The sequence below is a fragment of the Mus caroli genome, unplaced genomic scaffold (genome assembly GCF_978045245.1).
Source record: "Mus caroli unplaced genomic scaffold, Mus_caroli_1 scaffold_19, whole genome shotgun sequence".
In the NCBI taxonomy this organism is placed as follows: domain Eukaryota; kingdom Metazoa; phylum Chordata; class Mammalia; order Rodentia; family Muridae; genus Mus; species Mus caroli.
The window spans coordinates 24,110,855-24,134,664 of NW_028227274.1; positions in this window are offsets into that span (position 1 = coordinate 24,110,855).

Below are 23,810 nucleotides of genomic sequence, written 5' to 3' on the forward strand. Positions count from 1 at the left end.
AGAGGTGACTTCCCAACACAAGCAAAGGGAAGCAAAAGGCTTGAACCATTTATTCTTTGAATTTGATTGATGTCGACAGGCAATCTGGACAGCTGATGCTCAACTGCACATTCTTTTTTTCTTCCCCTTTCTGGCAGCATTGATTTTGGCTTGAATCATCTAAATAATTGCCTTCCCTCCCCTTAGACATGGCTTTCCCTTTGTGGATATGAACAGCTCTAGAAAACAAGTATCATTTTAACCTCAAAAAACAAACAAACAAAAAAAAGTATAAAAACTCTCAGACACAGAGAGCTTAATTGATTTGACAAATGCTACACAGCTCCTCAGTCATGAAGCTGATGAAGCCTCCAGGTTTCCTCTTAACATATTAAAGACATTTTCAGAGCTACTAACACATATCTATGATTTTAATAGGAATAATAACCTTTATGATCACATACTGCTTTCCTTTGGGGTGTAGAAAATCTTATTTGAAGATGGTATAATAATGAGGAAATCACATGTGAAGAATTGTTATTATTCCTATTACCTAAATGACTCCACTTCAGACTTACACACTTTACTTAGGAAAAGCAGACAGTAAATGTCTGGAAAACAAACAAAAGGGATTAAAGTCTTTATGTTATCAAATTATAAATGATGGATGTAGGAGTTATAAAGCCATCCATTTAGTCAAGCATGTATGAATATCTTCCTCTAAGCAGGATGTTGTGTGGTAGAAAGACAACATCTTGGAATCCACATTCATGTGATGAGCAAGAGCTGCCATGGGGAAAGACAGAAACTGTGATGGATAATAAAAAGGCTCTGTCTGGAGTTTGCAAATACTGAAATCTGGAGAATGTTAGAACTACCTGTGTTGACACTGATGAATTTTATATACAACTCAGTAAATTAATCTATGGGGGAAGACAAAGAAATAAATTAGTTTGAGAGAAGACAAGATAATACTTATCACCAGGCTGTATGTAAGCAACCCTTCCATGTAATAAGTAGAAGGAATGGGTGGTTATAAAGTCCCCTTGGAAGTGTATTTATACACATTGGGAGGATCATGCATGAACATGGTGCTTTTACTTTGGGATTACCACATTTTGACAGAAACTCATATATAGCCCTATCATTCACTCAGGTGTCCATGGGACACTCATACAGGTAAGTTCACTGTCTAGTTCAAGTTGAACGTGGCAAGTTTCTTTGTATGAAAAAAAATCTGTAACAGGGAGTGCTGGGATCAGATTTGCTCTTCCCAGACAAACATGGGATCCAAAAGAAGAGGCAGGAATGCAACTTGAAGAGTACTGGGAACTAAGTACTAAATGGGTCTTTGAATCACTAGCAGCTGTAATTTTTGTTGTCTTTCTCTTTGTCCTTCTGACCTCACCTCCTTACACAGGTGACTGAAAACTTATTGTAGCTCTTTATGGTCATATCATGACACCTAAGCCACATAGAAGGCAGGAAGAACAGACACAGGGAAATTCCCCAACTGCCTCTCTCAGCGGGACAATGATTTGCTCTGTGACTTTGAGAAAACTTCTGTGTTTCCTTTTATTCTCTGTATTTAAAATTGGAATTAAACTCCTTTTGCAACTTATCTTTAAATGGAGTGATTATACAGGCACATCACTGTGATAATTTATTTTACCATAAAGGTTAAAACGCCATGCAAGTGCAAGATGTTTGCTTAAAAGTATTTATCTGCTGGCAAATCGCATGAATGGAAAATATATATGATAGTCAATCAAAATGTCCTGAATATGGATAGGTTCTAAAATGACTATTAAAATATTGACATATCACAGAATGTATATGGACAAGCACATGTATATTCTCACTTATAAAGAACAAATATGTGGAAACCTCCACTAGTATTGCATGTAGACCTCAGAGCATACTAGGTTTTCAGAGGAATGGAATTTAGATTCCACATGGGGCATTATCTTGGGCTGGAAATTAATTGATATAATGGGAAGAGCAAAAGGGTGAGGCCATTCCTGAGCAGGTGATTTCAGCTTTCCTGAGGACAGGACATTTTGTCTTCATTGATGGATGTGACCTCAAGATACCATGAATATCTATGATGTTTCATGGGGAAGGACATCATGATTAAGGTAAGCACATGAAAACGAACCACTGTGCCAGAGCAAAGCTGGCTGTCTTCCAGACAGGAGAAGGTTTTGGATGGAGTTTAAAGCAAGATAGCTTGCAGAGCAAATTCTATCCAAAGATGAGGTTCATTCTGAATGCAAGAAAGAACACTTCCAACAACTGGAGCTGTTCAGAGTCTCATATTGTGAAATGTCTTTATAAGCTGTTGGACTGACTTGAGGAAGCAGAAGAGTCTTAGATATGTTCTGAAGAATCTTCAGTACCCTTCAAAAACAGAAGTCTCTCAAGTCTGAACATGCCTACTTTTCATGCTTGTATTTAGTTTGCTTTTAGAAAAATCCCTGACTAAGCTCTTGAAAGGCTTTTGGATGGAACAGCTAGGACAACATTTTATTATCATTATTTTTCATTTGGGAAACCATCATAATTTAACAATTATATCTTGTTTTGTTTCACATATTTTAACTTTGTGTGTTTAACCATTTTGTAAGAATGTACAATGCTTCTGCCTTGAGGGAATGTATTCCAGCCTTACTAAAATTTTTGGTATACAAAAAATAACATTGCTGGGCTCCACAGACAGCTTAATAAGTAAAACATTGGCTACAGAAGTATAAAAGCCAGACATCAGAACTCCAGATTCCAATTAAATCCATACATAGTACCATGTACCATGAACCTATCTATAATCCTGATATGGTGGATAAAGATGGGAGGTGGGATACAGGATTGTTTATACAAATTTGTAAGACAGAGATCCTAGTTTATTTAGCAGTAAACAATGAAACTTACATCAAACAAGGTGGAAAACGAGAATCAACACCCAAGGAAATTCTCTGACCTCAGCAGGTGCACTGCTATGTCACTCCCTCACATGAACACACACATATTGCATATATATATATATATATATATATATATATATATATATACTATATATACATACACACACAAACATGCATGTGCCATACATGTACACCCTTAGAGTGGCTATATACATATGACAATCTTAGTTCACAAAGTGATAGCTCTCAATGTCATTTTTAATTACCTGTCATAAAGAGAAAATGTTTACACTTTAAAGACATAGTCTCTTATATTCAGAAGTTGAACAAATTGTGTCTTCAAATATACATTCAGTGTATATTGGACATTGTACTGAACTCACTTTCACAAGATTCTTTCTGATGTGCATACCCAAAGTCAAAGCTACTAGGAGTCTCATCCAGGAAAGCAACCTCTTACCAGTTTCATCGTCTAGGCAAAATATGACTCCTTCCTCAAATATCTGAATCAGGAGTCTTTTATGAAAATAAGAAAATATAAAATTAAATTTTTCAGGTGAGAAGTTTTCTGTCCTCTTTAAAATTAAAGGAAGCTTAAGAATATAGATTTACAGAGCTTTCTGCGAACTTCAGGTGGTCATCTCCCAGTGAGGAAGAAATGAGACTCCATCAGGCTTGGGGGACCAAAATGCCAATGTTATTAAAATTAACTCAGAAATAAAGGCTGGAAACTGATACTGAAATCCCATCAGTTTTAATTCTAGTAATTACAAAAATGACTTTAGATAAATACTTCTCAGCAAGAAGCAGCCGACGACATTAAAGGTTTGGGATGATCTTGAGTTTACGCCTCTAAGAGTTCTAGCATGTCCAATCCCCAGCAATGTCGCCAGCAGAGTTCACCAGCATGTGTTCCAATGCATGGAAATTTGAGATTTTTATTCCAGCAGAGGCACAGGTCTTCCTGGCCTTCTGGTTCTGGGCCACATGTTTTGTTGTATCACAAGTCTCTCAATATGTAGCAATCAGCTAAGCCCAACATTTTAGTGATTCAAATATTATCTTTTGGCCACATAAATTGTTTATATAAGGTTAAAGGTTAAAGGAAGGATTAATGATTTCAATAAAAAAATATTTACCTGTGTATTTCATGACTTGTTTTTCATTCTTGAACTGACCATGTTTCCTAGGGAGATTGCTAAATGATCTTCATACCAACACTCGACAAAGCATCTGTCCCACAGAATATGATGAAAACACCCCAAACCAGTTATTTTGAAGATGATGACCTAAGGGTTACAAGCAGTCTGTCATGCACTCTTCTATAGTAAAGAACACTTAGTTTTGCAAGTAGGCAATCCTGACATTCTGATTAAAGACTCTAAGATTTTGTCCAAAAATCTTGGTCTCATTGTTCTGGCTCACATATTTTAAATGGAAGAACAAAGAGCAAAACTTATTCCAGAGTTGGGAGATGTATTGTCTTGGTCAATTTGCAAACTAGATTTCCCTTTGTGTATGATGAAAATACTGTCTAGAAATTAAAATACCAGAAGAAATCAATTATCCACCACAGCTCTTCACCTGACATTATCTGGAGACAGTGCTTTCCAACAGTTAGAACTAGAACTCTGGAGTATGCAAAATTGGGCTCACATTGTTCCTTTTGTAAATGTGGCACTTGATTTAGTACACCTATCTTTCACCTGTGACTCTCTTATTGCTATTAGCCCTGTGGCATGACTTTCTTGGTCTTCTGAGTGGTCCTCTTAAACTTGATCTCTCATTTATAGGTCTTTAAGAGCCCAATCTAATTGGCCATTACTTAAACATTACAGTTTGTTGTAGATTCTTATGTCTGCAATCTTCCTGCCATAATTTCAGTCAGTTTATCTATGACAGCTTTCTCCTAATCAAATTCTATCTCTAAATCTCTAAAGTTCACCTTCTCTCTCATGTTCTGGTAATGAATAATATTCTAAGCTCAAGGGGTTTCCCAAGAGATTGGTAAAGAGGTTTCTTTAGGATATTAAGAAGCCATTGCTACCCACAAAAGAACTATAGGTTACTGTGCTAAGAAGAGAAAATGTATAATATATACAGTGGCTGTGGTAAAAGAGCCACCTGTTAGAAATTTATTTCTTGAAAGCTCACCTTTCTAACACCTACCTCAGTTGATGTTATACAAGTTGGTAAAGTAAGAGGTTTATCCTGTATTAATCCACATGCACATGTAAGTATACACACTTTTGTAAATACACACATACCTGCACACAGCCAAAGTAACAAAGTATATGTACATAAGGAAAAACAAATAAATAAACAAATAAGTAAGCTCTACATAGCTGTAGGCTAGACAGTACTCACATAGCACATATACTGAAAGTTGATTCATAGAAGTTTTCTTCAAGATACTGGCTTTATCTTCCCCTGTATTTATTTTTTGTGCCTGACTCTCATATAAATTGGATAAACTGCCTCTGTGTTGCAAGTCAAGTGTGAAGAAACAAATAAGGGGTTACTGTGAAGCACGGTTCACACTCTACACATGGGCAACTTTTCTTTGAGTATCTGTCCTTGGAGATGAAGAAAACCATTTTCAGTATCTACCAAAAAATGATCTTTGTGATAATGCAGGCATTTCATTTACCTTTTTTTTTTTCTGACTCAGTGTATAGCAAAAATGATGGCATTCATACTGTTGAGAGATCAAATTGAAGGCTGTTGGATACTTTGACATTATGTGTATTATTTTTAACAAGTTAGATGCTTCCTAAAATGTATGTATTTGGGATTTTGTTACTTGTTTATATCTGGGAGTTCATAAACTTCATTCATTTTTCTGCTGCAATTTTCTTCATATTCATGGGGTTTTGGTCTATTCTATTCCCCAACTCTAAGATAAAACTGCTAATTTGTAAAACTCTGTACTTTCTATACTTGATGAAGGACAAGTTCACAGAGAATCACAAAGGATACAAATCTTCTTTCTCTTTGGGATCTTAGAACTGAAATTGCTGGAAGTTTTTGGGTTCTAAGGATTGTTATACTGGGCTTAGCAAGTTTTCTCTTATTTCTAATGTTTCTTGTTGAAATATCCTTATTTCAAAGGAACTTATGGGTGTCTGAATAAGTCATTTGAAACATTTATTTATTTGGCACTATGAGCTTATAAAAATTGTTTTCCACTTAATAACATTATGATTCAAACCAGTTTCCTATTATCATAATAGCTTTGTGAACAGAAGGTCAGTTGACCACTAGACAAGAGTCATAAAAGCCACAGCTTAGTCATGAGAGTTGTGACCGTGAGGTAGGGGATGCAGAACTTTATTTGCCAAAATGTTTCAGGAAGTGAATAATTACACCTGGAAAGCCCAGTTTTCTTATTTCTATTTTACTTGGTCTTTAAGTCCATGTCCCAGGCTTATTAGCTGTGCGTATCCAGGTAGTCTTCACTGAAGAAAGTAAAACAAGAAGTTATATATTTTCATCATCCATTATTGTCATCAATGATACCATGAGGCTTTTGTCCTTTTGCATTCCATTACCTCCAAAACGTAACTAATGTTGAAATGAACTGAGAGGGACTGATGTAGGAGTCTCTTGTTTCTATATTTGAAACTTAAAATCTCTATAGGACTGGAAATTTAAAAAAAGCATCTATTTTACTGTAGGCTTTTTTTCCATTTTGTTATTTTTTATATATTTTTATTAGGTATTTTCCTCATTTACATTTCCAATGCTATCCCAAAAGTCCCCCATACCCTCCCACCCACCCACTCCCACTTTTTGGCCCTGGCGTTCCCCTGTGGTTTAAGCTTAAAACTACACATTTTTTCAATAAATATAATTAGAGGATCTTTTCCTGACAAGATCTGAGTCAAACTGTTAAGGAGTGGGCTATCAGCCTTATACATGGTTATTTCTATTGTATCTAGAATTTCTATAATACCTAGAATATCTACAAGTCTTGTTAGTAAAAAGATGGTAATGATATTTCGGGTTTTTCCCCCTATGATATACTTATTTTTCTTTTTTTTATTAAATATTCTCTTTATTTACATTTCAAATATTATCCCCTTTCCAGGTTTCCCCTCCAAATATCCCCCTCTCCCACTCACCGACCTACCCACTCCCACTTCCTTGACCTAGCATTCCCTTACACTGGGGCATTGAGCCCTCTCAGGACCAAGGGCCTCTCATCACATTGACGTCCAACAAGTCCACCCCCTGCTACATATGCAGCTGGAGCCATGAGTTCCTCCATGTATATTCTTTGGAAGGTGGTCTTGTCCCTGTGTGCTCTTGGAGCACTGGTTGGCCCACACTGCTGAACCTCCTCTGGGGCTGCAAGCTCCTCAAGCTTCTTTAGTTCTCTCTCCAGCCCCTCCATTGGGGATGTCATGCCCAGTCCAATGGTTGGCTTAGAGCATCCACCTCTGTACTTGTCAGGCACTTGCAGAGCTTAGAACCACAGTATTTAGGTCTACAATTAAGCTTTGCCTCTTAACAACAAGAACAGACCTTTCTAAATAATTCTGCTGGGAGGAGAGAGTGGTTCCTAGCTACATTTTAGGAATAATTTCTCACATGGTCATAAATGCTCAGGCAATTTGTTTCTTCTAATTTTCAAGCAAGAATGCCAAGTTCTGAAATGTCTGGAGTTTGTGCATCTGTACATTAGATTTAGCGACTCACACTCAGAAACGTGAATCCTGAGCCGCTGACTGCAATACACTTTCTCCTATACTTAAATCCTTCTCACAGCCTCACCCTCCACCAGACTTTGAGTCACATAGGGACAGTGAAATACCTTCTGCACACACAGGTAGACTCTATCTGGAAACGCTTGGAGTAACCATTCTTATCCTATTTGAATCTCACATCTGTCACGGGCCCAGAGGACAATAGCTATGAATATGATTGTCTCTACAAATCAATATTGACAACAAACTCCTCCATCTTCAAGCTTCTCACCTGCTTTTTCATGCTGTATCTTTGCATTTTGTGGAATATTACACAGGCTGGATGTGCAAACACAGGCTCATTCATTCTTGAAGTCCATCATTTTGGTGAACAGTGCCTATTCTTAGCTAAGATTATCCTTTCTCTTTGGGCATTTTCTTTGTTTTGTTTTGTATCGTTTTTCAGATAGAGCCTTACGATGTAGCTCTAGCTGGCTTGGAACATTCTATATGGATGAGTCTGGCTTTGATCCTGTGGTTATTCTCTTGCCTCTGTTTCCCAACAGGCAATGTGAATGCAACTTCGTTTTCCATTATTTGATGCAGCTTAAAGCTAGCTACTTGCTTTAAGGCAATAATAAGTAATATGTCTTAAATACCTATTTGCTTTTATGATCCCTTTGAGTCTCAATGAGTGAGTCACAAACTGAGTGTTTGCCAGTAAGTTTGCATTCAGATACTAATCCACAAACTCCATAATGTTATATTGAACTCAAACTTTATAAAGACACCTTCCTGAAGTCTGCTGTCTTAAAAGATTCAGTCTGACCCAGGGAAAAAAGATATTCCTGATAGAGTATAGAAAAAAAAAACCCTAAATCAAGTAATGTCTTTTTTTTTAATAAAAATCTACCTTTACATGTAATCTTGGTACATGTAATAACTGTTTAATGTTAAAAGATGGTTTTCCTCTCTATTTCATCTCTTTTCTTAGATGTCTTACTAACAATAATTTAACAATGATGAAACCAAGGACAAAAACTTACGCTTATTTTTTAAACAGTGGGGATCTCTTCTCTCCTCTACAAGCCCTCTTTTGTTCTAAACAAGACAGTGGAATTGTCTTCAAGTATAAATACTCTCCAATGAAGAGAGGAGCCAGAGAAAGACAGCAGAGGGGCAGTTTCTGAGAGGGCAGAGGTACCACAGGGATAATTTTTATCTCAAGAGAACTGACCTTTCAGAGAAGGAAAATGAAATTATCTTTCTCATCCTTTACTTTTGCTTTGACATCATTAAAATGCACAGTTCACACCAACCCTCCTTGTTTTGTATTCATAACCTTAGAGCAAAATTAATCAGTTGTCACAGGGACTTAACACATTTGTAAATGGTGCCTTGCCCAAAAATAAAAAGTTTGTATTGTTGTAAGGATGGAAGCATCATGTGCACACCCTTCAGGAGAAGAACACAGCAGAATAACTGATACACACCGAACATCACCTGCTCCTCCGAAGAGAATAGCAGTTTCCAGTCTCTCTTCTGGCTGTTAGGTTAGCACCACTGCTTGAGACTTGATGTAAAGCATCATGTCTTAAAAAAAGAGATCCATTTTATTTCTAAGCCAGATTACCCCAGGGTCTGTATTTAAAAGCCTAATAGGTAATGGGACTTCTTTTATAAGCATTTATTCAGCTCCAATATGAAGAATAGGACTTTATCTTAGATTAAGAACTCAGAAAAGTAAAACATGCCAGAAGCTATCCCTCTGAAGTCTTATGGACATGGCTCTCAAAAGTGACCGTAGGAAGAATGACACCTATAGACCTGCTAAAAAACACAGGAGAAAGTCCACGAGGCATAAACAGTAGACACAGAAGTACAAGCAATGTAGGGATTTTCAGAACAGAAAAAATAGCTTCCTCATGGGAAAACAAACAAATCAGTTATCCAATACTATATTTTCAATCCTGAAACATACATCCTAGTTACATCATACAGATAGAGCAGGTGTTATTTAGACATTTAAGAATATATATGTCTTTCTCATCCTTTACTTTTGCTGTGACATGATTAAAATGTACATTTCACACCAACACTCCTTGTTTTGTATTCAAACCGTAGAGCAAACCCTTCAGAAAAAGAACATAACAGGATTAACCAGTACACTTAAATAACACCAAGCATGTGGGATTCAGGCACTTAAGAATATATAACTGTTTATATATAAACAGTTACGGAAAAGATGTCATGAATTTGAAAGAGATCAAGGCATGCATATGGAGGATTTAGAGGATGGAAAGGGAGAGGAGAATAATATAATGCAATTGTAATCTCAAAAATTAATATGTATATATATATATATATATATATATATATATATATATTTAAAAAACAAACAAAAAGAACTGATGAAGTGCTTATTAAGGAAGCCCTGTCTGGTGGTGTGTGACTAAAATACCAGTACTTGGACATTAGTACAAGATGGAAAAACTGAACAATATACAACCAGCCGGGCTACACAGCAAGATCTGATCTTAAAGCCATTACCACCACCAATAAAATAATAATTGATTATTCTTGAGTATTTCAGGGTCATTGCTGTTGAAAAGTCACAATAATACCAGGTAAAGATTGGTGAGTAATCTAAGAAACTATACTCTATGTGGCCTACAATGTAAAGTCACCTCCTATTGGAAAAGACTTCACAAACAGAAGGGAGAGTCAGTACTCATGGAAGCTGGGTCTTGTCAAGGCATCTGTTGGCTTATATAGTATAAAAAGAAGGAGCAAAAGAATAACACTCTATGAAAAACATGGTGAGGAGAGAAGGAGAGGACCAGAGAGATGTGTTGGAATGCCATCCTAGTGGGGAATTTAAAAAACAAATAAAAACCTGGCAAGGTTTAGAGAAGAACATAGCATGAATAGGACTGCATTTTAAAATCCTTTTCTAACATTAAAGAGAAATTTGCTGCAGAAAAAGTAAAACAGAGAAATAGAAAATTAGTTCACATGTTTAAGTCCTTTACATGACAGCGTTCTTGTGAATGCACCTTGTGAGATACTGGTGAAGTTGACAATGAGGAAATGTTGAAAAAAATGAAAAATGAACATGACTGAAGTGCATTGATGAGATAAAAGGAGAAACTAAGATTTGGCAACAGTGAAAGAATTATAGTGTCTACTTTCCTGAATGTTATGCTTTGTTGAGAAAAGAATCTCAAACATTTTAAAGCTTTGTGGAAGATGCTGAAGTAACTGAACTTTGCATTTGACCAAATATCCTGAATATCACTCATTAGCCATGTAGATGATAACATATTCCACATTCAAAGAACTTCGACAGTTTAGGGAATATGTGTACTAAGAAATGTTTCTAAAGCACTGGCAAATATTGATGTGATACTACTCATCTTGCAGGAAAAAAATGATATTACCTCTATGTTCAACAGTTAAATTAAAATGAGTAATTCTTTAGAGGCTATTTATTTCTGAAGTAAGTAACAAAGAACAATTATTCTATCCTCCAATTAAGAAAGAAAATAAATATAATTTTGCTACAAAAATAATTAGCTAAGTCATACTATATATCTTTCTAGGAAAACATTTGGTCCTTATTGGTCAATATGTGCTTTTCTTTTTATGTCAATAATATTCTGACTACAGTTCCCTCTAACAGCTCTTCCCAGATACTCTCTATCTCCTTATTCACCTAAATCCATACTGTTTCTTTTATACTCTTATCTGGAAAAAAGGCATATAACAACAACAGCAGCAGCTGTAATAATAATAATAATAATAATATAAAACAACAGAAGAGCAACAAGGAAGGAACAACAACCACCAAAACCAAACAAACAAACAACAGAATGGATGAGCCAAAGAAGAAGCATAAGAAACAAGCATAAACCCAGAGACAAGCACATTCTTACATTGTCACACAGAAATCCTATAAAAACACAAAAGCAGAAAACATTATATAAAATCATAAGAACTATATGGCTAAAAACAAACAAACAAAAAATAAACAACAAAATAAAACAAAAACAAAACCCCAGAACTACAACTGAACTATTTTTTGTTTTGAGATCAGCCCTTAATGAGACTCCTTTGGTTTAAAAAAAAAAAAAAACCCTGATCTTTTCCTGAGTGGGTCTCATTAAGCTTGAGGTGACCTTGTCTCTATCCATGTCAGTACTGGGACCCTATCTGGCTTAGACCTGTGCAAGCTTTGTGCATGATGCCACAGCCTCTGTGAGTTTATATGTGCATCAGTCTCATTCTAGAAAGCCTTGTTTCCTAATGACTTCCATCCCTATTGTCTCATACAATTTTTTCTACCTCATTTTCTTATGAGTTCCCTGAAAAGAGGGACTTAATGGAGAACCCCAGTTTAAGACTGAGTGATTCAAGGTCTCTCACTCTTAGACCACTGTCTAGTTGTTGGTCTCTAGTTTCCTTCCCATCTACTGAAGAAGGAAGCTTCTCTGATGATGACTGAGCAGGACACTGATATCAGGGTTTCTATTCCTGTGCAAAACATCATGACTAAGAAGCAAGTTGGAGAGAAAAGGATTTTTTCAGCTTACACTTCCACATTGCTGTTCATTCATCACCAAAGGAAGTCAGGAACTCAAGCAGGTCAGGATGCAGGAGCTGATGCATGATGAAGCCATGGAGGGCTGTTACTTACTGGCTTGCTCCCTCTGGCTTTCTCAGCTTACTCTCTTATAGAACCTAAGACTACCAGCCCAGTGTTGGCACCACTCACAAGGGGTCCTTCCCCCTAATCACCAACTGAGAAAATGCCACAGAGCTGGAACTCAATGAGGCACTTCCCCAACTGAAGCTCCTTTCTCTGAGATAACTCCAGCCTATGTCAAGTTGACACACAAAACCAGCCAGTACAATGGTGTAGCAGAAAGGAATCATGTGATTGCCCTTTAGCAGAACAATAGTGCTTCTTTTTCTTTTTTCCTTTTTTTTTTTTAATTAGGTATTTTCCTCTATTACATTTCCCATGCTATCCCAAAAGTCCCCCATACCCTCCCCCCTCCTCTCTACCCACCTACTCCCACTTTTTGGCCCTGGCGTTCCCCTGTACTGGGGCATATAACGTTTGCAAGTCAAATGGGCCTCTCTTTCCAGTGATGGCCCACTAGGCCATCTTCTGATTCATATGCAGCTAGAGTCAAGAGCTCCGGGGGGGCGGGGGGGGGGTACTGGTTAGTTCATAATGTTGTTCCACCTATAGGGTTGCAGATCCCTTTATCTCCTTGGGTATTTTCTCTAGCTCCTCCATTGGGGGCCCTGTGATCCATCCAATAGCTGACTGTGAGCATCCACTTCTGTGTTTGCTAGGCCCCTGCATTGTCTCACAAGAGAGAGCTATATCTGGGTCCCATCAGCACAATCTTGCTAGTGTATGCAATGGTGTCAGTGTTTGGAGGCTGATTATGGGATGGATCTCAGGATATGGCAGTCTCTAGATGGTCCATCCTTTTGTCTCAGCTCCAAACTTTGTCTCTGTAACTCCTTCCATGGATGTTTTGTTCCCAATTCTAAGAAGGGGCAAAGTGTCCACACTTTGGTCTTCGTTCTTCTTGAGTTTCATGTGTTTTGTAAATTGTAACTTATATCTTGGGTATTCTAAGTTTCTGGGCTAATATCCACTTATCAGTGAGTACATATCATTTGAGTTCTTTTGTGATTCAGTTACCTCACTCAGGATAATGCCCTCCAGTTCCAACCATTTGCCTAGGAATTTCATAAATTCATTCTTTTTAATAGCTGAGTAGTACTCGATTGTGTAAATGTGCCACATTTTTTGTATCCATTCCTTTGTTGAGGGGCATCTGAGTTCTTTCCAACATCTGGCTATTATAAATAAGGCTGCTATGAACATAGTGGAGTATGTTTCTTTCTTACTAGTTGGAACATCTTCTGGATATATGCCCAGGAGAGGTATTGCTGGATCCTCCGGTAGTACCATGTCCAATTTTCTGAGAAACCGCCAGACTGATTTCCAGAGTGGTTGTGTCTCTGGACTATCAGTCTCAGCTCTTAGACTATCTGGCAGTGATTGGCATTGGATTCAGTTCATGGAGCAGGCTTTAAATCCAACGAGATCGCGACTGAATTCTCCCACAACTTTTCTGCCACTATTTAACTAATGTATCCTAGAGGCAGGTAACCACTGTAGATTGAAGGTATTGTAGCTGGATTGGTGTTTACCTTCCATCTCTTGTACCATGAACTGTTCAGTAATGGTGAAAACTCTGAGTAGGTACCACCTTGACTTCCCTATATTTCATGAATTAACTGTAGTCAGTTAAATTAATATAACAATCACCTCAGCTCATGTGCATCTTCATTACCCTGAAGAAGTACTGAAAGCACTGTCTTGGTAATTTTACTGATTAATATATCATTATTAACTCTAAGTTGCTAAGTTTTAAGTTAAATTCTCATTATTCTATCAGATTTCACCAATGAATAAATACTTCCTAATTTTTGACTGTACAAAACTCTGAAAACCACCATTCTATATCATACTTCTATCATGTTGACTGTTACCAGAATTCATAATTTTATATGAAAATATTTATTAAAATTAATACACCATTATTCCTTCCAGTTCCAATCATGTCATTGCACCTATCTTACGTCTGAATAGTATCCACCACTATATATTCAAGCATTCATTACCACTGGACATGTAAGTTATTTCCACACTTTTGCTATTGTGAATGATAATGATGTAGATGATGGTGTATATATTGAAATATAGTTTCACTATGTAGAAAAGCGGTTGTTGGTTAATATCATAGCTATTGTTCAAAATAAGTAAAGAAAGTACATGTTATTTCACAAGTGATTTAAATGTATGCAATTAGTGAAAGAATATTTGATGTATTACCTTTCTGAAAAATTTTGCTCCCATGTTATCTTCTGTCTGTTCACGCTAGTAGGTATGGTGCAATATTGGACTGAGGTTAGGGTTCCCTTTGTTGAATAGTGTTGAGGGTTTATCCCTTCTCTTATTTCTATGTATGTAGGACATTTTTATCATATCTAAAAAATCTATTCTGAACATTTGTCCAGTTTTCAAATCAGATGATTGATTATTTTTGGATGAGTGATATATTTTTTTCCAGATTTGGGTGCTAACCTTCTGTTGGCTTTTGGCTTTCAAATATTCTTTCTAGTTCCCCACATGGTCTTTTTACTTCTAACTTTGTCTTTTGCTTTACAGCTTCACTGGATTAATTTTAGTTCTATGTTGCCTGACTATTTATTTGTTTTGTTTCATATTTTTATCACTGTGTAAAAATTATGTTATCTACCCAAATGATTGCCAACTTCAACCCCAAAGATCATTTGTTCTGCTTTTTTCTCTCTAGCAGTTTTAGGAGTTTGTATTTTGTATTTAAGTGTCAAACCATTTTAAGATTTTTGCAAGAAAAAGTTCTAAGTCATCTCTTTTCAGTGAAAGTATATTTCCTCCAAACCACTTACTGAAGGGCCGTGTCTTTACCAATGTTTATCCTTGGTCTTCTTGTGAAAGAAGTGTATTCCACAAACCTATTTGTTACTTTACAGGGTCTCAATTGAGTAACACTAGTACATGTCAATTGAGTAACACTAGTACATGTATCTGTTTCATATGCTTTTGTATATAGATATTTGGAATTTAGATTGAAAAAAAATAGTATGATAAGTTTCTAGCTTTGTTATTCTTCCTCAAAATCACTTTTCTCTTGTGATCTCTTTTCACCCTATCTTATGTAAATATGGGAATTGTTTTCCTATTCTGGTAGATAATGTTAATGGAATATGAATAGACATCATACTGAATACCCCCCTTTTGTTCTGTAGTATGAACATTTTAACAGCGATATATCTAAATGTGGTCTGTCCTTCCATTTATTTGTGTCCTTTTATATTTCTTCTGCCGATGTCTTAAATTTCAGCATATAGCTTCTTTACCTTCTTGGTTAAGTTACTCCAAAGAATTTTACTGTTTTGATGTAATTGCAAATGAAAATTTCTGCTTATATTATTTCTGCTTATATTATTTCTTACAATAATTTATTGTTAATGTATAAATGAAGTAGAAAAGGTGAAAATGTTTTTCCTCTGAGAACAGGAACAAGACAGGATGCTCACTCTTTGTAAATTCTACAGTAATGGAAGTTCTTCTACAAGCAGCTAAATAAGAAAAAAATATATGAATGTGACCCACGTTGGAAAGAGAATAGTAACTTGTTTTTGTAGTTGATATAAAGCTTCTCAAAAAATATATTCCTTTAGTGTATAAACAAAGAACATGATAGATCCACAGATCCATAGTATGGCTAAAGGAAAATGTTTTGTTGTAAATATGAGAGAGAGAGAGAGAGAGAGAGAGAGAGAGAGAGAGAGAGAGAGAGAGAAACAGACAGAGACAGAGGTAGACAGAGACAGACAGAGACAGACAGACAGAGAGACAGTTAGAGACAGAGACAAAGAGAAGCTACAGCATCTGGGATAATGTAGGCCAGAAAGAGAAATCAGTAGATTAAACATGACCAGCAGACTTCACTTTGCCAGGAGAGAAGCAGGAGTAAAGCAGAGAGAAAGATGTAGGGGGAAGACAAAGAGAGGTGAGGGAGGAAGAGAGAAGACTGGAGAAAGAAGAAAAAGGAAGTCAGCACAGCAGAAATAGCAGGGGTTTAATGGGAAGGAGCATCTCTGGGAAGAGAAACAAGGGATATGTGGAAGTTTAGGTTAGAGGAGGAAATGAGAGGAGCTAGGCTACATGCATGGACTTTCAAGCATATAACAGGTAAATAGGCACCTCACATAGCATTTGTCCCATCTACCAGAAATAAGAGAAATGGGATTTTTTTCTTTTGGTAGAGGTAATTGGCTAGACAAGCTTGTAGGAAATACTAGTTTTTGTCTAATCACAAGAATTTAGGTAAGTGGAGGTGATTATGGACCTAACATTTTGGAAGTAATGTTTGAAATTGAGATATAGTACATATGTTACTATAGTACATATTATAGTACATATCGTGAACCTTTCAAAAGTTAGCTGGATTTCTATGTAACGGTGATAAGTTTCATATTATGCCTATCTCTAACCCCTCAAATGTCTATATTATTTTCACTAGACATACTCAGACTTTTCTCTTTCTACCAAATTATTCTCTTTAAAGGATGTGGCTTATTTTTGCAGGATCACCCTATAATCCTGACTTTAGAGTACAGCTACATGCTATTTATGTAACTGTCTAAAGAGCATGCTAGCATGTTTCTTCAAGTCTTGACTATGTCATTGTAATACCCCTGAGCGGGTCACTGTTATATATAATTTGTTTTTGGCAAACGGATGCTTGTCCTTACTAAACTTTTATAGTTTTTACTCCCTCCTTTTAATTTTAAACCTTCAGAGAAACAGATACAAACTTTCTGTTCTTATATATGTTGTTATTCAGTTACAAACTACACCTCTAGTAAAGTCAGTGCATATTCTTGATACATGGAAATGGTTGTTTCAATGTTGTGTAGAACCTGGGATAAAAGGAAGGATAAGACTTGCCTATACAGCAAGGCACCTAGATATGCATAGATACCAATATTTAATGGGTATAATGATCAGAGCATGCCATAAATTGTATCACCACTGAACATATTTGGTTGTTTTAACTTAAGAATCTCGAGCATTTTCTTTCTAGAGACGTCACTATTTATCCCATGTTTTACTCTGTTTTTCTTTCTTTTTTTATTATTTACTTTATTTACATTTCAAATGTTGTCCACTTTCCTGGTTTCCCCTCTGAAAACCTCCTATCCCCTCTCCCTCCTCCTGCTCACCAACCCACCCACACCTGCTTCCTGGCCCTGACATTCCCCTATCCTGGGGCATAGAGCATCACAGGACCAAGAGCTTCTATTCTCTGATCAAACTTAGTTAGAGAGCTTGTCTAATTTGGATATGTATTTCAGACCCTGTTGAAAACTCTTTTGGAGATTTTATTTTAAGTCTTCCCTGTAAACATGAAATAGAAGATGTAGCTCCCTATAAAGAAATGCAGGCAGTAGCAAGCGGGTGTGATACGTCATTGGGGGTGTAGTGCTGCCTTCCCTGAAGTCCTTTAAATGCTTCTATAGAGCCACAGTCTAGTCTGCCTCTGTATGAAGCAACTGTGCATCTGAATAGTGATTCATTTCTTCGATCCAGCAGTTAATGTTGGCAAATGAGAATGTCTGAATTTAGAATCCAGTGCAAACTCAGAGGATACTTCTTTCATTGATAATAGGAATGGTAGTATCTGAGATCATGAGATCAAACCTGGACTCCAAATCTGGATTTGGGGCCAATGTTTCTATGAAGACTTGGTGAATTTCTTAGAATGTCTGTGTCCTAGGAGAGTCCACTTCCTATTAAGGGTTGTTATAAGAATGGCATGAACAGAAGTTGGTCCCTCAGGTAAGCATTGTATCCCCCTTTTATGACTTGGGAAGGATTCTTTTCAATATACTTCCTTATAAGTAAAAAGAATCTGTATAATCACTAAAATTTGAGTTCTGCTTGTAGCTTCTGTTCAGGGCTTCAGCTTTTGAAACAGAAGCAATACTTGGCGATAGTAATTGTGATGGTAGATATAAAACAAAATTACCAAGGCTGAGAAGGATGGTTTAATGATTAAGAGCACTTGCTATTCTTTCAAGGAACTCACATTGTGTGGTTCAAAACCATCTTTTACTCTACATATGGAGAACCCAATGCTTTGTTCTGAAGTCTGCTGACACCTCCATACAGCATATATTCACACATAAAGTAAAGTAATTGTTATAAAATTTTACCATTAGTGGCTACAGTTAATGATTTTAGTATATGTTGCATCCTTTTTTGCCTATACTTTATATAGTTCTGATCAAGGAAATATATCACCAAGGGAAGATATGTATCTTCATTCATCTTCATATTCAGCTACTTGATTTATATTCATATTCAGCTACTTGATATTGAACATTTATACTTACTAAAGCATTCATGTTTATCATTCTCCTTCATTTATTTTCAAGGATCTCCAATGTCTACATTCATATCTTTATCCAGAGCAGTGCGTGTACTAACTAGACTTCAATCCACATTGCTCATGGTGGAGTAGTAGATGGAAAGAGGTCACAATGGTCAGTATGTCGAGTTTTTCACACAAATTCATGTAAACACAGCCATATACATGTCTACTTCAGAAATGTCTAACAGAAAAGCAACATTTAAAACATGGTGATTATACTCAGATATAAGAAACAACAGCTATTATGGTTAAACAGTAGCTGAGGACACTGCATAAAGGGCAAAAGATCCCTTGCACCTGCTAGTAACAAATATATATAGAAATAATAACTCTTTACCTTCACATTACAACTATCAGAGGAAAGGAGAAGCTATGAGAAGGCATTCTAAAATTTTTATCATATTTTTGGGAGTGCCTCTGATGCAGTGTTCACAGAGGAAAAGACTTAGAGATGGAATGAAATGATTTATCAAATGCTGAACTCATGTATGTTAACCACAAAGCAAACTGTGGCAATACAACCTGTTTACTCAATTCTTTACTTCTATGTGACAGAATACAAGCTTGTGTGTGTGTGTAATGTGCCTTTACGCTTGTGCATTTCTGTTATGAGCCTGCATATATGTACCTGTACATTTGTATATGTGATTAAGTGTGTGTGTCTCTACACATCAGTTCTTTGTCTACATGTGTCTCTGTGTATGTACTTATGTATGTATGTATGTGTGTGTTTGTGTATATCTGTGTGTGTCTATATGTATGAGTCCTTTAGTCTGTGTATCTCTAAATATGTGTCAGTGTGTGTCTGCATATCTATGTGTGTCAGTATGCCTTTAACTCTCTCTCTCTCTCTGTGTGTGTGGGGGGGATGTTCACACATTTATAAGCTCACATTGAAGGAATCTGAAGTGGCTACCAACTGACAATCCTGTAAACATTTGCTTTTTAAAATTTACTCCACCTCAGTGGAATAGAATTATTTAAATTATTCATCATCTAAAAACACTAAACTATATGTAGCCCAGTTGGCAGTTGCTTTATTAGGCCCTGCAGCCCACAATAAAGAAAGGTAGCGCTGGGTTTAAGCGTTCATCACAGTCAAACACTGGTCACACATCACAGACCCTGTGACAGAAAGGATGTATGCTTAAAAGGAGCAGCTGTTATAATGCCACTTGCCAGGGCAGCCTTGAGATATTTGGAGGATTGGCTGTGAAGCAGGATGAGAGTAAATTTCACCTCCTCCTCAGTGAGGAGGTCAGGTGTCCTTTCCTAAATGGGTGCATCTGAAATGAACACTCTCTTCTTTCCACTCTACATTTGGAGAATTTTAGCAGTGAGACCTCCACCAGAAGACAGGAGGGTTTCTGAGTCCTCTCTACTTCTCTTCTCTAAACTCCCTAAGAGTGACTCCACCCAAGCTGCTCTTGCAGGAAGTCTTCTTAGAGAAGCAAATATGCACCTGACACTAACATGATAATATTCTCCATGTAGCCTGATAAATCCCTCTCATCCATTCCCAGAGTTCAGAAATCTCACTGAGCTCAAAGTTTGAGAGAAATTGAAAAAGCGAGGAGCACTGCAGGTATCTCCATATCTCTCCCTGCATAAAAGCCAGGGCACTAGAATGCCATTATAATATATGACCTCGGAAATCGAATGTGTTAAAGTCCCATGTGCATATGTGTGTGTACATGTGGGGCCTACAATGAGTGCTTCAGCCTTCACTATCATGTAGTCATCGATGCACTGCTGTTTACAGAGTCAAATTCACCCCAGAAGTCAGAAATCGTACAAATTGGAAGAATTACAGAGTCACAAAAATGATTGAGGGCATGGAGACCTTAACAATATGAGATTCAAAGAACAAGAAGGATCTCTCTGAAGCTTCTGTTACAGAGCTGCAGCAATGGTCTCTGCCTCTGGGGCTGTAAACCCCCAAAGAGGAATTTGCAGGGTAGTAAAAGGGGCATTACAGAGAAGGAAATGAGCAGAGAGGAGTTGTCTGCATATCAAGGAAAAAAGTTCGTTGGAGTGGAAGCCATTAGGCAGCAGAATTACCTCCCTGGGGAGACAGTGGAGTCTGTGACCCCATTACAGGGGACATAAAGCCCAGCCGGATGGTCCAGTTTCCCAATATGCTACAGGGAGAGCCTCCCCCTGGGCCTCATGGAGAAATGGAGGGGAAGGAAGGAGTGTGATTCCATCTCTAGGCGTTTATGGTTAGAGTTTTGTGCTGGGATGAATACTGAAGCAGCATCCTCCAGCCCCCAGGATCTGATGCCAAGGTTAGCTTTTATAATCCTCTGTTATATACTTAGGTATTATCATCAGACTGTCTGTTCCTAAACCTTTGATATATTTAAACGAAATAGAACCTCTGGGTTGCTTTGGAAACTGCACCATTTGATGCATGCTTTAATCTAGAGACATTTCCCCAAATATTTTTTCAAATGTGCATGTATGTCCTGTGGGGTGTCGGGTAGAAAATGAACCTATTTGAACTGCAATCCATCTGGAAGTTCACTGTTTTTATGCAGCCTGTGTTCCATGTGTGCGTGCTAAATCTGCAGCCATGCTAATGGAATATTAATATATTCTTACTAGAAGGGCAGATTAAGGCTTGAAAGGAAACAAAAAAAGGTAAAATAAAATAGAATATAAAGGAAATAACAAATGAAAGAAATTGGAACCAGTAGGATTGCAGGGTCTCAGCCACAATCCCCTGGGGGAAGGACAGAGGAAAAAGACTCAGTTCTTTCTTTTTATCTTGCAAGCAATTACTGGCAATTTGTTCTGGCCAGTAAAACTTCTGATATTATCATGGTTGCTGAGTAATTTATCATCAAAGTTTAATGTGAAAACAGGTGACTGTGTAATCACCAATCTCGGGACAGGAATAGAATCGTTATTATTTCTGCCTGAAGAGAGATTTTTTTTTTCTGTCAATTGACTTAACGGCCAAAAGGCTGTTCATCATATCACCATGAATTATAAAACCTCTATTAAATATTCATAAAAGTTTTGAAATGAATGTGTGATAGAGATGAAAGCTGGGCTAATTTAAATACCTACCAGACCTGTCTTAATTACAGAGGTAAAATGAGATATAAAAATTATAGCAGCAAGGAGGGGGGGACTTGAAACATTTCGTTCCATACATTCTAGAAAATGCCTCTGCAAGCCATCGTGCACCAAGCCAGGATTTCTGATTCCAAACAACTAGTGTTACTCACATGGTCCAATCATGCCTTTCTTCTATTAAGCATAGAGTGGGGCCTCCTCAGGACCTAAGGTGAATGCTTTTTGCTGCCTCCAAAATGTAAATAAAACATATCACTTGTCAAACATGCCCACTTTCACCCACTTGAATTCCTATCCTCAGCAAAGAAAGCATGTAGAGCTGGATGAGAGGCTAGATGCAAATGAATTCAGGGAGAGTGTTGATGATAATGTTAACTTTTGTTTGTTTTTAGACTAGGCTCCTTAGGCAACCAGCAATGCCACACATAGCAGAGGATGAGTCTGAATTTCTTATCCTCCTGTCTCTATCTCCTGAGTGCTGGGGTACCATACCTGGCATATGTAATACTGGAATTATTATGGGTTCACGGAGGCCTTATGCTGGTCAAGTACTATGACAACTAAGCTGCATCCTTAGTCTTATCACTGGTTTCTTTTCATCTTCACAGTGTGACTGGCATGTCACACTCTTACCAGCTCTTAACAATGACACAGAGGGTATGTTTCTTTTGTTTTACACCAAGACTTGGAAAGTCAGAGTCTCTACTACCTATGAGACTCCTTTGCTTAGAATGATAAAAGGCTCCGATTAATCCCAAGGGGACCATTCAACCCAAGTCTTCACTAGGATCCCTGACAACATTAACACAAGTTGCTAAACAAAGGCATTCCTTTTGCTTCCCAAGTCCATGTAATAGGAAAACAATTAGAACCTTGAACACTTGTCCTTAGGGAAATTAAACTGGACAAAAGGGTCTATAATCCTAACACACTGATCATTGGGACTGGACTGAATTGTTTTGGGGTCTTTTTGTACACTCAAATGGGTTTGTACTGATCATAGATGTGTTGGTGAACATACAGATGAACAAGGAAGTATATTGTATGACATAGACTTGAGTTACAACCCAGTATATTCCCAGTTAAAAAGGAAAAAAGAAAAGGCCAGGAACCACCAGCTTAATCCGGAACAATGTGTTTCACTCTGCTGAGCTCCAGGGAGGGAATCTGGGAAACGAGAGGTTACTTGGAGGCTTGCTAAAGACCCATCCAGCTCTAATCGTGGAAGGCAACAATTATGAACAGACCGATAAGAGGCTCTCTGGCTCTCAGGCTACCACCCAGGAAAATGAATTCCACTTTTAATTTCCTTTTTGGTGATAGGAAATCTTAGGACAAGTAAGGTTAAATGACCCACAGGGAAGTCCAGAGCAGTTAGTTGTGAACTCACAGCCCTATTTCCTGTCCTGATGCCAGGTCGTTCCAGGCGTTTGTTAGCAAGCCATTGGCTTTTCAGAGGGACATTGTGGATGATGCTATTAACTTTTAAAATGTTCATTTAGCTCCAATATATGTCATAAAGGCATTTCTTGCTTAAATTTTAAGGTTCTTGGCAGGTATGTAAGGTGTGTGTGTGTGTGTTGCCTTCCAAACACAAATGAATAATATCAGTAAAATTATTAATTTGGGAAATCACTATGAAGCATGGTAAATTGACAGCTCATGAAATCTGCACATCTCTCCTCCTCTCTCCCTGCCTTTCTATTCTTTAATTCTTCAGATTCAATTAAAATTTAGTCATTTACTTATTTTCCATTGTTTTCATCAGTCTGTAGGTTTGCTTCCTGAGAATCACTAAGAATTTCTTTCATTGAAAGTTATTATTAGGTGCTTCATTATTCTTCCAGCATCTTTCTTAGTCTCTAGGGTGCCACTGTATGCAGAAATAACTGGAACAAAGATGCCAAAAGTCCACTGTAGACAGTTAACTTCAAACAGGTTTCAAAGCCATGATGAGGCTAGCCTGGTCTACAAAGTGAATTCCGGGACAACAGTGATCTCTTAGATCCATTCTGCTATTGTTCCATGAGCAAGTTCAACTACAGGCTAAGATATGGCTCTAG